The sequence below is a fragment of the Anser brachyrhynchus genome, assembly GCF_964034855.1.
Source record: "Anser brachyrhynchus genome assembly, chromosome: 7".
NCBI lineage: Eukaryota > Metazoa > Chordata > Aves > Anseriformes > Anatidae > Anser > Anser brachyrhynchus.
Genome location: NC_137701.1, coordinates 16,781,513 through 16,799,607, shown reverse-complemented (window position 1 = coordinate 16,799,607; position 18,095 = coordinate 16,781,513). Strand labels below are relative to the sequence as shown.

The 18,095-nt window shown below is 38.7% G+C and overlaps 1 long non-coding RNA gene across 1 annotated transcript; it reads left to right on the top strand.

Annotated features, from left to right (window-relative positions):
- The first annotated feature begins 10,785 nt into the window (after positions 1-10,785).
- On the top strand, positions 10,786-16,769 carry LOC308197767. Its single transcript, XR_013953259.1, has 3 exons — positions 10,786-11,384; positions 11,551-11,666; positions 16,678-16,769. It is a non-coding gene; the product is annotated as an uncharacterized lncRNA (long non-coding RNA).
- Positions 16,770-18,095: the final 1,326 nt, after the last annotated feature.

The window sequence follows — 18,095 nt, the reverse complement described above, 5'->3', positions numbered from 1 at the left end:
TGGCTCTTTTCCTTTCAGTGCTGACCAGTATTATGTTTGTGCTGTGCCAATCAGAAAGATGTAATTATGAGATTTGCCTGCTTGATCGCCCTCACGGAATCAAGTATTCCCCTAGAGGAATCCTCTCTTCCTCTCCTACGAGGACCTCTCACTTCAGATTATGGGATGTGACTGGGTGTCAGGAATTCACTGAATCCCAGGCTTTCACTTTTTTGGGAGCTTGAGTGGGCAATGGGGATAGCCAGGAGATAGAGGTGGATAAAAGTGACTGCCCTCTGTATCAGCCAGAGCTGCATAGTGAGCGTAGGTTTGTGGTTAAGGTCAAGAAGCAAGACAAAAATGGACTATAAAATAGGGACTAAATGAAAATAAGATATTTTAAAAAATATATTATTATTCAGAACAATAAAATGATTCCAAATGTACTGAAGAACAGTTGCATTGTTCCTCAAGCACTAAGGAGAAACTAACACCTTTGTGGTGAACTTCTCTTGAATTTGATGTTTCAAAATCTGGAAGGTGTGTGTGGTTTGGAGATTGATCATAATCATTTTACAAGTTTATTCATTTTTCCCGACCCATAGATTTTCTCTCAGAAAAATTATTGCTCCATTTTGTCAAAGACTTAAATTAGTCTTCATTTTGTGAATTTCTTCACTAAAGCAATTTGGACGGTTTGTATTCAGCAGCAGAACTCATTTTGAACAATACGTAGGTAATGGAGCAAAAGATGTATAAGGTAAAAAACATGTGCTGAACATATGTACCCCTGTGATGCATGCCAAACTTAATTAAAAATCAGACCCTAATTTGCTGTGGGATCTAGACAGCGTACTGCTTTGTCCAGATGTTTTCAAAATGAAAAAAATATATTCTCTATTGTAAGTTTGCGTTTTGCAGACTCTGGGAAACTATTGTCCAAGCACTATACAGTCTCTGTTCCTTAAACAGCAACAGCCACATTGTTGATGGTATAGCTTATAAAGCTCAAATACAATTGAGGCCCTCTGAGGACTGCTCATTTTACATTAGGGATACTGAATGTATAATGATGAATAGAAGTCTTAACAGACCCCTCTGAGAATACAGGTTCTTAGGCTATTCAACAGGAGCCTATCAGCCTTTCTTCTAAAGTACAATGTAAGCAATAATTTCAGATTGCCTGATATTACTTTTGTATACATCATGATAAATGGAGAAAAACATTTTATTTAATATTTGATTTAATTGTATACAGTTTATTAATATATCTGCTTCCTGCAACTATTTCAGCATACTAGTTTACTGACACTGTCCTTTATTTCTGCAGTGTAAGAGAGAGAATGATTGGAGGACTTTGTAATCCAGCATATTGCTGGATGTACTCATTAAATGCAATTTTGAAATTTTATTAATAGCTATTCATGCTATAAAAATATATGTATTTCAATGAAAAAAATCCATTTTGAAATACTTATTTGCATCGTTTGTGGTGGCCTACTCAAGAAGAGAAATTAACTGCAAAAATTATTCTGGGAGTTATTTAGGTAACAAGTCCATCAAGTCACATTTTGGTTTTAGAGAACTTAAGGAAGAGGGGGGGAAACTGTTGTACACTGCTTAAATGTTTCTTCCACATAATTATTTATTTTTAAGATTGTTAGTTTTTGATAAAATATTAACAAAGGTGTAGTTTATAACTGATAGTATTCACTGAGCATAGTGGAATATGGAAAATATGGAAAATTCCTGGCCCCTGTGGAAATCACTGACAAAATTTGACACGGTGTTTTGCATCTTTGAGGCACCTCCATTGTCAAACAGAAGAGGAATTATCCTTACACGAGCTTTAATTGGCATGCAGGTAAAATTTTATACTTGCCAACAGAATCAACTTAATATTTAACAAATTTAATTATTTCATTTATTATACAGCATATTTTAATGCACCTCTTGCTGCAAAAAACAATTACTATTTAAGAATCTTAAACTACCACATTTTTTCCCCTTTGTTTAATATTTACCTCTCTACACTGCCAATAATATCCAATCATGCAGACTGAGTTCAGTAACAATATCTGACATTGAATGAATTATCTGAGGCCTAGCTGATAGGCTCACAATGAGAGTAATGGATCTCATTAGTAGATGGGAGCTCCTAATCTAAGACCAAGGTCTTGCAATGCTTAGAGACAGCTGAAGTTGTGACCTCTGCTCCTTGCATGGTTCAGTACTAGCTCCATAATATCTTTGGACTTTCCACAGGTCTGGATCCAACCCCCTGACTTCGTCTTTTACTGAGGTTGTGAGCTCTTTAAAAAAGTCACTCTTGTCATGCTCTTTGTTCAGCACTTAGCAGAAAAACACACCCTTCCCAGGCTATCTTCTGGGAAAAAAATAAGAAATATAACTGCTTATATAAAATAAGAAAAATAACTGCTCCTTTATTTCTGGGGAAAGACTTCTTGCTGGAAGGGAGTTTCTCTCTGTTCCCTTTTGACTGTGTGAAGAACATCCCAGGAAGATTTTGGATGAAGTAACAGATTCTTTACAGTCACAGAAATATCATGAAAACCTACCAGATTGTAGCTTGCTAAGAATACTGTGAACAAGAAAGCAGCCTTGACTCAGACAACACTGACAGGAATAAAAATGATGAAAGTTCTCAGGGTATTAATAAACCACAGAATTTCTCAATACCTCTGAATACATTTTTCTGTATATATTGTTACAGAACCTCATATATAAAAGGACTGATTCACTAATTGTTTTCCTTCACACAATTTCTATTAACAAACACACTTTTAATATTTTCCTGTTATTTTAACCCTTATTTAACTCTTTGCCACAATGGAATTCTATGGCCTATTGTGCTATTTCCTGGAAGACCACAAGCATTCTTTCATTTGTCTTCAGGACTGACAAATAATTGCTTCTACTGATCTGCTGTGTGTGTGTACACGAGTTCAGTGGAGACTCAGCTCAGAAGAACAATGAAGAAGACACTGAAGGCCCAGTTACAAAGCCTTTCCTAACAGCTGTCTGTGCAGGAATGAACAAATGAGGAAAAGCAATAAGATAGCAGGAAAAAATCTCCTGGTGCCACCTGATCCTCTCACCTGATATTTAAGAACTTGCTCCCAGGAACACCACTGCTTATACTTCATCTTCTGTTAATCTGTCATTTTTCCTTCAAGTACGTGTCATGCAAGGAAAGGTAAACCTTGTTTCGCACATTTGTAAGTCAAAGGAGAACCTTTTGGACATGAAGTGCTCATAGCATAGCACTCGTGTCAGCATCAAAAACACTATCCACTGTCATCAAACAGGGCACCCCCTCCAACACTGTAGTGAGAACCTTAGTGATTCCCACCCCACAGAGCTTGGGTGAAATCCTGCCCATTGCAAAGCCGGTTGAAGTGGGAAGGGGGAAAGCTTTCAGACTGGGAGCACAGAGCCACACAAAGAAGTGATTCTTACTGGTAATGGAGAAGACATCTGTTGAGAGCTTCGCTACTGCCCAGGTGGGTGCTCTGACTCTCTCTCAGAAGACCTGGGGATGAAAAGTGGGCACCTGCAGCTAAGCAGTATGGATAACACCTCAGCATTTCCCCATGGGTTTAATGAGAGCAGGATCCCACTTTCTTTGTGTATCAATATTTCCATGTGATGCTAATATAGGTTTGTTATCAAGAAAATGATATTTTCTTGACACATTACAAAATATTAAATAGAAATGAAATACATAAATTGTTAAACACTCAAGCAAAACAAGATTTTGTATGAAGATAAATTTGAAAGAGAACTGGTCTGGTTCATCACTAATCGTGGTTCTACGTTTTAATGCTATGCTTCTTACTAGGTATGATTCACAGCTCAGAGTTTTAGGTGTAATCATAAGCTTAATGAGAAGCAATATTTTTCCTGACAAAGTAGTTATCCCGACAACTCTCTGAAGAGTGGTTACGAGCAGCATAGACAAGGAGTATGGCCTGCCCTCTCAAACTCGGCAGCAGCTTCCACACATCAGGGGTTCAGGCATTCTGGCAAGGCAACACAGAGCCAGCCAGTGCTGGTGCCTGATGTTCAGTGGATTAATACTAAACCTCTGATTCCACTGTAGTTAATGACGATTTGAAGAGGTCTCAGTGGTGAGTCACATCTAAAGTGTATAGATCTAATTCTCTGTAAAAACCATTTCTCTGTCTCTTAGATGAATGCATTTTCCTTCATATAAAGGACTATTGGATTCTTTCACATAGTAAGCAATAAGACTTACTTTAAAACTAATTAGTTTGGTATCTTTCTCATTACTGTCCATCAGATTAAGAACAGAGAAGTAACCCCTTGCCAGCAGATGCTCAGAAAAAGTATTCAATAGTCACTGCTACCCACTGTGGTGCACTGAAAAGGCGAGTGAATAGACTTGGGCGATGCTGAAATATCCACGTATCTATAGCTAGACCAAATTATGGGGTGCCGTACTGTTGACCAAAGAACATATGCTAAAGTGAAGATATTTTGTGCAGTGGGAATATTGAGTACTTGTACAGGGATAACAGAATCTAAAGATCTTGAATACTGAAATGTCAACAGAAATGGTTACATTTTGAAAGAAGGATATAGTTAATAGCTAGGGCCCTTCCACCTAGAATCTTTATTTGTGGCAACTCATTATATTTCCTAAACTACTTATTTTTTAAAGAATTCCCCAAGGGTGAAAATACTAATCTATTATTTATGTATTGTATTCCCTGGTATTGATGGAGATTTAGTATTTGTATGTAAAAGAATAATTTGTGTGAGAGAACAAGACTTATCTCTTCCAAAGTTTCAGTATTCTAGAAATTATAACTGTCAAATACTGTAACCAGTAAAAATAAAATAAATAAAATAAAATAAAATAAAATAAAATAAAATAAAATAAAATAAAATAAAATAAAATAAAATAAAATAAAATAAAATAAAATTGTAGTCACCAAAATTATAACTTGTGAAAAATAGATCATTTGTTTATCTCAGTACAATGCTGACATATCTATACCATAACATTTTTGACTTACGTTCAACTAACTTATACGTATTCTGATTTTTACTCTTTGGTATTTGTCACTGCAAATATGTAGTGTAGCTATATAATCCACTGGAACAAATGAAAGGCTATATACCTAGGCAGAAACAATTGAGAAGCTTGAAACTGTGGTTAATATTTTCAGCTGGCTACTAGAAAAGCTGCCAGCACATAACTTTCCTGTGAGTGTAAAAGACCAGGAAGTGACTCTTAGACTATGTGAGGCAGTAGCACAGTGGGCCCTGATGATGGGAATTCTCAGCCAAGAGGGCGTATTTTGGACAAAAAGTCACAATCATGCCATCTACTATTACCATAGTGAGAAAACAGCTTGGGGAAAATCTTTGGCTGAAGCAGCAGAAGGAGAGATAATTCCCCTGGGCAAAGAAAGAATGAATGGAGCAGAATATAGTCCCAGAAACAGTGGAGAGGCAAAATTTAGCTAACATTCACTTAACCCTTCAAAAAAACATCATTTCAGACTGAGATTTCAGAACATGATGTATAGGGGTTCTGAACCCTGTCTTCCAAATTAAACACTTATTTGCCTGCAAGAGTAAGCAGGTTAAACAGTAACTTTTAACAGTCTTATCTTCTGGTTTTTGTGTGTTGTTTTTTTTTTTGGCCTTTTTTTTTGGGGGGGGGGGGTGTTTTTCTGGTTAGTTTAGTTTGTTGGTTCGTTTTTGGTTGTTGTTGTTTTTTAATATCATAGTCTTCAACACTACTTTCACAGCTACCTCACAAACATTTCAAACACTAAAAAAAGATCTTGAAATTTTATGCAGGTTGTTACCTAGCTTCATTACCATGCCTGTACAGAAACTGCTATGAGCTATACTTAGCATTGTAAGCCCATTTCCTCATGTCTTTTAGGGCTGCAGAGAACCACCTGTCTGACTGTGGCAGTAAGCCAGAAAACAACTGTATGATTTACGCCCACTGCTTTCCTACAAGCTGTGGGAGTGTAACCTTAACCACCAAGTTCTTGCACAAAAGATCCTGAGAACCACTTTATTTATTTTTTTACTATTTTTTCCAGAAGGGCATACTCTGAATTAGAGATTTAATACACTTCCTGCCTTCACATTCTCAGAGTCTGACATGGATAGTATCTCTTTAAGAAAGTATCCACTATTTTTCATGCAACTTGAGAAATGCTAACCGAGTCAAGAATTTCTGTGCTATGGCAAGAGGCCAATTGTATACAGCCAGCTCTACAAAGGTAGTCAGACCTAAATCTCAGTGGTATTAGTGTAATTAGGCATCTAAACGCTTTTCAAAATGTGACTCATGCTGCAGTCAGTCTTACTGCAGAACCCAGCTCCAGCCCTGAAATAGTAAACTAAGCTTCATAAGCATCCATCTCTACTAAAGGATTTGTTTGTGACATATTGCTTATATTAGGTGATAATTCATTATATAGACAGTTACAGAATTGAATGGAAGAAATTATGAAGAGTTATAATATTTAGTAAAGTTTAAAAAAATTGTAAACATTTTCTCTGTGAGAAAAAATACAGCGACACTAAAATATCAAAAAAGACAAATCATATGGTAAACCATGTGCACTACTGGCATATCAGTCAAGGTAATTATTTAACAGAGACTTCTCAAAATCCCAAACCTTTATAAAATGATAGGTCAGAGCAATGTGCAGATCAGCTTGGATGTCAGGGATAGAGAGGGATAGAGTTTCCTTTCAGACTTTGTGTTGTGACTGGTTATGTGCACAGTGCCCCCCACAGCTAATGCCAAAGAGTCCTTTTGTTATTCCCTACTCACTGTCTAGGGGGAATCTTCTCCCATAGATACAGAACGGAGAAATATTTGGTTCCCTGATTCACAAGTGAAAGCTCATTTATGAATCTCTAAAACCATTTCCTCCAGAAGCACTCCAGCTTTCTTCCTTGAACGTGTTAATGGGGAACCAGTAAAGTACATCCTGACTGCAGACCTCCCCATCTGAGGACTTCCTAACAATTCAGGTATCTGTTTAGGAAAACCAGAGGGGGGAAAAAAGGGGGGGGGGGGGGGAGGGGGTGGAGAGGAGGGAAGATACAAAGGGAGAGGTGGTGCTGGAGGATTAACTTGTTTACGTGATGTTCTGTGTAGCTCTCTGAAGACCTAAGACTAATTCTTTTGCGTACTACTACTCTATGCAGTTCACTCCTTCAAAAAGATGCACAAGCTGGATAGCATGAAATGCATTTATTGCAGATGCACAACAAAGCCTTCTTCCCAGCTGTCTGAAACCCTATCTCTGCTCTTCTGTGGTTAGAAGACTTTCAAAATACAAATACTTCCCTTGAAATTAGAATGAGTAAAGGAACCGCCTTTACTGGTGATCAAAGGCAATCAAAAGTGATCAAAGGTGATCAAAATCATCCTACACTTGAATCATGGCTAGTGACAGGAACTTCTTTAACCACTTGAGGTCCTGGGAATGTGTTAAGCTTTTCTTCCCAGATCCACCCGATAACTGCAGAGTTACGTGCTCACATTCCGTGTTCATACAACTGAATGAAGACAGCTTATCACTTTGAAAAGTCCTTATACCCTTTCTCATTTGTGGCCTGCAAACTATCACAAAAATAAAGTTCTTCCAAAGCAGTTTTTATCAGATACAAACCTACATAAGCCCTATTCCTCGCAAGAAGATTCAGCACACAGGATGCTTTAAACCATCTCCAGTTGTCCTCAACATTTCTCAATAGTTTCAACTATGGCATTTTATCTGCATTTATCTCCCCTGATTTTCCACTCAGAATATTTCCTTAGCTCATTTTACTCCCAGTACCATGTGTTTTCAGTAATCGTTCAGAGTCAGATAGTGTTTCATTCAGCGCCTGTGCCCTACCCCACCAGCACGGCTAAGCACAGGCTCCCATCTCAGCACAACAACTGGTTCCAGCTGGCTCACGCTGGGGACCCTTGGAGGTATACCCTGCCCAGGGGAGCCGGCTGGCTGTGAGCACGCTGCAGCCCTTGTGATACACGGCAGCTGTTGGGGCACAGCACTCTGGGAGGGGGAAACATCCCTGGTGCTCTCTGCAGGCAGCGCAGCTCTGCTGCAGTGCTCGTACCCCGCGAGTCGTACCCCAGGTATGGTGTGCGGCTCTTAGTGCCCCGTGAGACAGCAGCTGTTGCAGGGGAAGAAAGAGAAAGCGGCACATCTTTTTGTTAGGTTACAAAAATGAGTCTGACTTCAGCTAATTAGATAAGCTAGGGTGCAACATTTGAAATCAATAAGGCTTTAAAAGACTATACATACTTAACCTCTTTTTTACCTTCTATTCTCTCATCCCTACACAGGTCAATGTTCAAATGGTATCCTACAACCCTACCCGATAATCTAACTTTTTTTCTGTTTTTATCACTGTGTGTAGCAATGGAAAGTTGCTTCATCCAGCCCAAGATGGCTTTGTATTTTTTACTTCCCAAGCGTGCATTATTTTGCCTCCTTTAGCCCTCTGCATGCCAGGTATAAGGATCTCACAGGAGAAGGTCAGATATGCAGTAGCTCACAGTTATTTCTTTGCTGACAGAGGGATTTAGTGCAGGGGGAATGACAGCTGCTGCGTGTATCTTTTCATGAATGGGCTTTACCAGGAAGGAACAAAACCATTATGCCAGAAGTGACATGAGGGTGGAAGATGGGGACGTCTGTCACATCCCCCAACTTGATTCCTTCTTTGATACATTTTTGGCCAGCTGTCAGGGTCTCACATGGCAACTCTGACGTGCCTTCCCTCTCCCTCTCTCTCATTCATGTCTACCCACAAACAATTTTTTTTTTTTTGGGGGGGGGGAGAGGAGTTAACAGAAATGTTGTTTCTTTGTCGTTAATCAGCGAGTCTTCTCCTTGACAGAGGTTTCTATCCTGTAGCTGTCGCCTACATCTCCTCCACATGGCAGTTGTCCCTATATTCTGCTCTCGGTCAGGTTGCTTACCTGGGCTCTGTGATCTGGAGGGAAGTGCTTGTCATGCTGGGGGTTTTCCTCACTGGCAGTTTCCTGGCTATAATTTAGAAGGTGTCATTTTTTACTGAGAAAGGGCCAGAATTTATAGACAACAATAGAATCTTTTATCCTAGGAAATGGCACCATCAGGTACTTGGTGCTTGATCACTGGGAAAATTTAAGTGATTCAAACTGACGATACCTGTGGGTGGGGGAACACAGGCACGTAACACAAGACCTCACAGATTTTATAAGAGCTCTTCTGTATTTTTTGTTATTATTGAAACTATGTCAGGAAAAAAAAAAAAAACAGTAATACTGTACAAAAGGATGTTCCTAGTGTTCAGACCTCATACTTCCTTCTCTCATTTGTTTTATGTTCATAGCATTAGGCTTCACTAAGTTACATGGATTGCATACGTTATTGTTGTAAACAGCTGTGCTTGAACAGCAGTCAGTTTTCATAACTAATGGGTATGTTTTTATGGTAGGATGTGTTGTAAATGTAACTGGTATTTTTAATTTAAAAGCACATCTCCAGCACTGTGGATCTAATGCTGTGCCTTCAGCTCTACTTAGAGCTTTGTCATTCCAAAGATCAAGCACTTAATACTTGCAAACTGCCTTTCAAAACATTAGCATAAGGAGTTAAGCAAATGGATATCTGCAATACACACACTCCCATAAATATGTCCAAGTTTTTGCAAAGCTCTTTTGTTGATGTTCACAACCAAGCTGGGTTTTGATTGTCTATTTTTATTCAAATTACATGCAGAAAACTTGATCTTTCTAACCCACTCTGGCCAAGGGAGGGAGGGAACAACTTGTAACATTAACAACCTAATCAGCAACGAACAACTAATACAAGTTTTAACTTGCAGGCTCCTTAGCATGTTTTTTGTCTTGCAAATGCGAGAGCCTGGTTTTCACAAGGCTGCATATCTGAGGGAAAAAAAAATATTTACTGTATAAGTCACAGGTAGAGGTCAGCTTCTCTCAGAAAGCTGCATCTAATGGTGTACAAATGATATCCTCAAGGTAATGCATGGATGATAAGCATGCTAAGGAGAGCTGAAAATGACAGAGAGCACCTTAAAAAACTCTGTGGAGAACACACCCACCTGCAGCAAATAGGTGATGGGAATATGCTACCAAAACACACAATAACGCACAGGAACATAAGTTACTTGATCAGTTTAAGGAGTCACAGAATGGTCCTTGATTTCTGTACAGTACATGAACATGCCTTGTTAAATGCTTTTGCTTTACAGTTAGCACAATAGAAACCTGCAGGTACAGCGAAGCAAATTTACTTGTGAATGTCGCAGTGAATCTCGACGCCATATTTCAGTTCTATTATTCTGTTTTGCACTGAAATAATCAGTAAGTCCCACATCAAGACATGAAGCCTTCTCCAAGATAAAGAAAAGCTAGGGAAATTATTCACAAATGTTTGCTTGAATTCTAAATTGCTTTTCTATTCAGAAGTGTTCACACCCCTTTTGGTGATTAATCCATGAACATTTGTGCTAATGGACATCTGCCCACACAAATGTTTGGCTCTTCACTAAGTGACAACTTATTTTATTTGCAAATAAGGTATTTGTGCCCCAATAGGGCACTCACCATCATCCAGTCAAAGAGTAGGAACAGTGCCATGTGATTTAGGTTACTAATCTTATATAATGAATTGTGAATAGGCAAAGATATAGTAGGATTAACAGTTGAGGAATACCACATGAGTATAAATGTGCTCTGGCTGGGTGTTTAGCATTTTAAACAACTAAAACTAAAAATAAAAATAGACTGTTGTGAAAATGGAAAAAGGGCTGCATCAAATTAAAGTGTTTCTGTAAGCAGTACAACCTGTTACAGCCATACTACAACAGCCTGGTTTCAGCCAGGTCTGAAACTTGTTGGCTTGGAGTTCTAGAAGAGAATGTAAGGGGGAAGGGGGAAGAAGAAACAACAGATTTTTGAAATACATTCAAAGCAAGACTGAAGAATTTAGATAACTAGGTGCACATAACTTACAGGCACACTACTGAACTGCTGAAACAAACTTTCCAAGCTATTAATAGTTATTACTGGGTTCAGAAAAGCAGCGAAAAGCCAACATATATTTTGCAGCTTTCAGTCTTAGAAGTGTATTTAAACTTAGAAGTTTTTGTTTGTTTGTTTGTTTGTTTTGCAAGGTTGGCAATATCATAGATCTATTCACTTAGCTCTGGGGTTCTCAGGTGGCAGTCATCACAAAGATGATCACATAGATATTTAACTAGCAGATTCAAGAAAGTGCTCTTTTCATCCATCTTTTTCATCAACATTTCATCAAAGAACTTTCAGCTGTAACTCTGAGCTTACCGGACATTCTGTAAGTGCGTCCAGCAAAGAAGAGTTTTAAAACTCCCAGTTTTCAGTGACCAGCTACCGAGAAGCAATTCCTTTCTTTTCCAAGACATGTCAGATTTCTACATTTACAAGCTCAAACAGTTGCCTTATAGATACTCCAGTACATTTGCATTTTTGATTGATATCAGATATCAGGGAAGGTCAGGCCTAATCGGTTCTTGGATGGGCAAACTCTGATGGAGAGCAGGTTGTGGTGATGCAGCATAAGGGACTTGATGCAGCATAAAGGACTTAGCAAGAGCTGGTAAGTAGAATGTTCCTGTCCACAATTGTGGCAGTTTCTAGTTTGCTGCTCCTGCAGCTCTCTTTGTTATTGTTAAGATATTAGCTGTCACACCTGGATCAAACCTTCAATGGGAAATTATAGCAGGCCTAATGTTAAAATAGTTGAACAGGTTTTAGCAGATGCAGGATGAAGTTATCAACTATAAATTATCATAAACCTAACAATTTCTGCTTAATTTTGTTTTGATAGATAACTTTTACTTCTTGTCCTGCGCTATTGGGTGGTGTTATGTCCCTTTTAAACAGCTCTCCTCTTGTAGTATATGCAGTATATGTATATATATATATACAGTATATGTATATACTGTATATATGTATATGACTATATAGTATATATAGTCATGCAGTATATGGTGTGCTTATGTGCACAAGAAGTTCTGGGCTATTATACCACCATCACTGCTTCTATTGTCAGCTTACAGACTTAATATCCTCCCAGCTACAGCAGCACTTAGCTCAGTTTCAGTTGTAATAGAAAAGAAACACAACCAGAAGTTAGGCGAAAGCTGCTGAGACTGCTCTTGTGACTTGAATGACTGCTCTTCAGTCTGCATGAGCATGCCAGCAGTATTTGCAATACTCTGCTAAATATGTTTAACAGTGAGGTTGACAGACTGTTTTGGTTATTTTCGCTTTAGCTCCTTGAAGCCACTTTCTATACGTGCCCCTTTTGTATATGCTTTACAATAGCATCCGCTAACTGCTAATATTAAAGAGTGTAACAGGCAAGATGGATGTCTGGTCTAACCCAACGTGTCCACTCTTGTCTTCTGATCTTGCCCCCAACAAGAGTTGGACAAGCAATTTTCTCACTTCTTCCTTCTATGCCAACCTTATTTTTTGGAGGGGGTTCTTCATAAGCCAGATCTCTTCCTTCCTGCCCACTGCACAAACACAGTCTTGTGAAACGTGCAATGAGGAACAAGGATGGAGCTGGCTTCCCCTCTTTGCCCCCTGCTACTCTCATTCTCTTGTTCACTGAAAGCTCCGATTGACTTTGAATCAGTTCCATGGGGCTTTGTGATGACAGAAGTTTGCCCAGAGACAATTTGGGTGAATTTTGTTTTTAGACTTCAAAGAACATTGTGCTTGTACATGTAGTTCAGACAGAATTATTGATAAAGTTGGAGTGGGATTAACAAAAAGTGCTGCTGGGGCCATGGCTGTAAACTCTGAACCTATGATGTGCCACGAAACATTGGATTTTAAATCTGACCTTTAGGGCTTCCCATATCATTATGAATTTGAGGCAAAATTTTATTTGTATTGTTAGTTTTCAACTTTCTGCTTGTTTTAGGATTTCAAATTTTACACACAGAGTTTTGTGTGCATCTGTTACTGCAGAAGTTTTAGCCTGAGGATGCTCATCACAGTCAAAAGAGATAAATCTAAGACCTAGTAACATGTAAAAACAGGCATTGCCCTTATACTGTATTATCTTTCTGTTATTATATATAAAGCTTTTCACCATTTGAATCAGATCTGGAAAACTGGTGTGGGAATGGGCAGAGGAGGGAGACTAACACTAAATGTTCTTGTTTGGTTATTTATATTTTTAAAGACTTTTTAAAATGAAAACTTCAAATGTTTCAGAAATGGTGAAATGGCACATGAGTACTCAGAAGCAGGGGAGCTGGTGAGCAGGGGGACCATAATCCAGCTGCTGGTATTTTTAGACATTTTAAGAAAAGTAGGCTCAAGAATTGCCATGCCTCTCATTTATAATCAGGTTAAAGGGCAACAGCTTTTTGTTCTTTCCTTGGGGTGCTTCACCCTTTCATCCTAATGCACATGAACCTTGGGCCTAGGATGAACATTTCTAGTCCCCTGTATGATGCGACCTCAAACTGCATCTTAAGCCCCCTTTTCATCAGTATAATGTCATTATCAGAAATCTTGTGTGACCTCTGTGGCATCAAACTATTCTGTCAATATGCACGGCCATTAGCAAGCTGCTAAAAGGGTTTAGTGCATGATGAGGGATGTTAGAGTGCTTTTTCTTCAGGACTTTTTTTCATGAAACTATTTTTACTGCAAGTCTGCATAGGAAGAGCTTGTATGAATTTAACCCTGAATGATGAGATTAAAAAAATAGCAGGCTGATTGCCCTATGGTGGTTTTCTACTGTAACTTCTCTAAGTAGGTATGGTATTTATAATTAAGAGAATAAGTATATTATAGTTATATAATATAAATGCATATAGATACTGTCTGTATGCCTAGTGACATACATGTATACATCATTTATAATTATACATATTTTGTTTCATTTTTGCATTTATTTTGTTTACCTAAATTTATTTTATACTATTGTATATAATGTATGGCAAAAATTAGAATCATTCTGTGGCTCTTGCTATCTCAGGAGGCTTTCCTGCCTCCATCTCCTGCATTGGGAGCACCCTGCACAACCCCAGCACAGAACAGCGCTCATGAAGAACTGCTTTATACTGGGACTTCTGAGCACACATATCATAACATTAGAACCAAATCCACAGAAGTACTTTCTCACTTCTTTTCTGACTTTACCCCTCTGTGCTGGAGAGAATGGTGTTTCGCTGAGAGGTTGCAGGGTTTGTTTTCCCTGCCCAGCCTCTGTGTTTGCAGACTGAAGCAGACAGATGACCCAGCAAACAGTTTACAAATACCAGTTACTTTGCAGGACATCAGCAGATTTTCCATATGTCTGCCACAGCTGCCATGTAAGCCCAATAGCTCCCTAGTCAAAATCTGACTTCTCTGTTCTGGCATTGCACTATTTTGATCTCTCTGTGACCATAAATGAGCAAAACAGGGCCAAAAAGTCACTGAGTCACACAGCATGAACTTCTTATCACAACCATCCAAGGAGGAAGGTACGAAACATCTTTGCACCTTCACGAGTAGATTATGAAATAACTACTGAGGCTTGGAGAATAAAGCAAAATTTCCCTCAGAAGAGATTAGTGAGAGGATTGTAAAATATCTCTAGGCATCCAGTTGGTGCCTGTAACATGTTTCCTTGGAGAATAATGTAAGTAATTTCTTCCCCGAATGAGTTAAGTTCCGGATAAACTCTTTCGAGAATAAACTCTCACCAAGGTGAGCAAACAAAATCTAGACTAAGGAGTAGAGATTTTTACTCTTTGTGGCAGTTTATGTACCCAGTAATGAAGATATGACACAAGGCACTCTGCATGGTGTGGTAGAGGGGAAGAGGTGTTACATGTTTCTATTTAACTCCTCATTCTTTATCTGTTTTGAAAGGGACTGACAAATTAAACCAATGTTGAACATATTTGCTCTAAGTTCATGACTCAAGTAGAGAATTATCTTGAATGAACTGATTGTCTGAATTAATTAGGAAATGGAAAACATCCTGCAACACAGATGATTTGCATGTCACGGAAAAGGAATAATCAAACTGCCCAATTCATGAGCACTGTGGTATGGGATCTGTTTAACAATGCACCACAAAATGGGTACTAGCTAATACATTAATAACTGATAAAGTTTGCTTAGAAATAATTTCTATTTTTCTATCTGAGGAAGCAAACAAAAAACTATGAGTGCTTAACGTATGTAGCATTAGAAAGCTGGCTTTAGGAGAGACTGTCATCTTAGACAACTATCACATTCTGCTAATGTGAAGAAGAAAAGTGTATGGAGGACTGCACTGATTTTGTAATATCAAATGAAAACCTGAAACTCTGATACATGAGGACTGCCCAGTGCCCAGAAGGTCTGGGTGCAGAAGAAAAATGCAGTTTTCATGTGCCCTCAAAGGCTGACCTAGTCACTTGAATGCTGCCATGAAGTTTCTATTCAAAATGACATAGAATATGGAAAATAAGATACCCAAAAAGCTCCAGTCTAATCAAAAACATATTAAACATTCAGTGGATGGAAGAGAGATCCCTCTTGCAATTTATGGTTGGCTCAGATACCTGCATAAGTCAGTGATGCTTCGATGCTCAGGGGTCAGCTCCTGCCTTGGACCGTACTTGCAGTCAGGTACCACTCTCCAGATTTAAGCATCTATTTCAGAAATTTTATACCAATCCCAGCTAGGCTAACTCCTACAGTGTGCTGAGGATTGCCAAGGATCTGATCTGAATTAAGAACAACACATGAATTCACTGTTTCTAATGCTTTCCAGTTAGAGGAGAGCAGAACTTTCCTTACAATTATTGACTTATATGTCACAACATCAGAAATCAAATTAAAAATTATTAACTTAATAAGCTTAGATGTAATTATTTTTGTACTCATAAAAAGATGAGGATTGAAGACCACATGACTTCAGTACCACAGGCTTGAACAACACTGATCACCACAGGCTGTCATGATTCAGTTGCAAAAGGCAGCAATACCACTGCACTGATTTCTGTGCAACTTGTTTCTAGGACATGCTGCTCCTCTGCTGAAAAGACATAGTCTTTACAGATTTTCAGCTTAGTTTCTCTTTTATATCTAATTTTAAAAACACTAAATAGTATTCAGGAGTTGCTTTAAGTAGCCAACAGTAAGTCACAGTTATAAAATAGTATAGATCACGAAAGCCAAAGCAACTTTTGATACAAGTCCAGATACAAGAGTTATGTCTGTTTCTTCTTAGTACTTGGCTGAAAACAAAATATATTGTAAATATATATATTAAATCTGTTTCAAAATAAAACATTCAATGAAAACCACTGCTTTTTATACATACAAAGCCTCTTTTCTATGTGCTGATGGCAAGTCTATTATCATACAACTACTGAGTGGTTAAGACTGATGGTTTTCACTTTCTGCCTTTCAAAGGCTGTGGCAAAATGTTATTTCCTTGTAACCACATTGGTTCAGTTTATAGCATTCAAAGCTCATGCCAATATTATTTCAAAATGCAGTAGATGTAAGTTCTCCTTTATGGCTTCTTAATACAGATATTAAGAGATGAGTTAATTTTCATATCTATCAGGGCTAATGCAGTTTTAAATCTGGTCTTTCAGACTGTCAATTTGATAAAGTGTTGTCTCTTTTGGATGGTAAAGAGGTTTGGGAAGCCCACTAAAGGAATCAAGATTTTTCTGAGAGTTCGTGGCAGAACTAACAGGGACTATATGTCCTTAAACATGCAAGTCATCAGATCATGCAGCAGTTGCACACGCTTCCTGTGCATGCAGTGACCCGCTCCAGGTGTGAAATTTCTGATCTGGGTGATCTGAAACAGTTGCCCCTACACTATAGAAGAGCACTCTTCTGGCTTATGCCAGCTTTGTGCACATTGTATTCAACAGAGAATAAATTCAGGCTGATAAACGTCCTTAAATACTGGTAGAGGAAATTACTCTCAAGTTCCCAAGCAACTACATCAAATTTGCTGAGCAACCGTGCTGCCTGCTGCTGCATGGACCCCAGTGACAGGGAGTGTGGCGTCCACTCAAGGCCTACATATTGCAAGTGTGTGGAACAGTTCTTAGCTCATGTTCTTACTGCAGGGTTGGGCTGGTGACGTAGGGTTAGATAAATTCCCTGGCTATCACAGTTAGAGGTTGCCTACTCCTTCCCTGAAATCATGGTGAGAATGATCACTCCAGAGCTGCTGGACAGAAGAAATAGCAGAAAAACGGTTTAGAGAGTCAAGAGATTGTGGACAACTTCTGCAGATCTGATGTGTTTGTGCCTTGGGATACCTGTGAAATACAAGTGCAAAATGTGGCCAGAACTTCATGTTAATGTAATGTAAAAGACTTGTGGAAGTAGCCGCGGGAAGCCAAGCTAGCTGGCTGTGTGGTGCATGTGCACAGACCAAGGGTTTCACACAATGCTCTTTCCTAGCCACGCCAAGATGCAGCATCTTCCCGAGAATGAACTAACTGGTATGATACGCCTACAGTGGCTTGGGACCACCTACTCTTTTTTTGTCCCTAATCTGTGCTGTTATCATGTCAGGATTTGGTGCCTGCCTTGTACCATAAACCCATCCGATTCTAGCCTGTGGCATGACCCAAAGGATGAGCAAAGAAAGCCCTGCCTGCCTCAGGCCCTCCCTGTGCAGCAGAGCATTTGTTTTCTTTTCCCCCTTCTCTCTTCTCTCTAGGAATAAGCTGTTAACATTGTAGTTATTATTTACAGGAATTAAATCAAATGACAAATACAGAAATATTTTTTTCCTTACTAGTGTATCACTACAAGTATTGTCATTAATTATCCTTTGCTTTTCATTTAGTATAATCAGTAAAGCTGACTTGTATCTACAATAGTAGAATTTATCTCCAGTTTCAAGTTGAGGCTTTTTTATTTGTCTGATTGTTTTAATTGCATTTCTGATAAGGTACAGTGTGTTGCAAGTACCTCGAGTTAATTGACATTGGCATCGCAAAGACAAATTGGGTAACACTGTGCTAACAGAAATGGGGTATGTGGA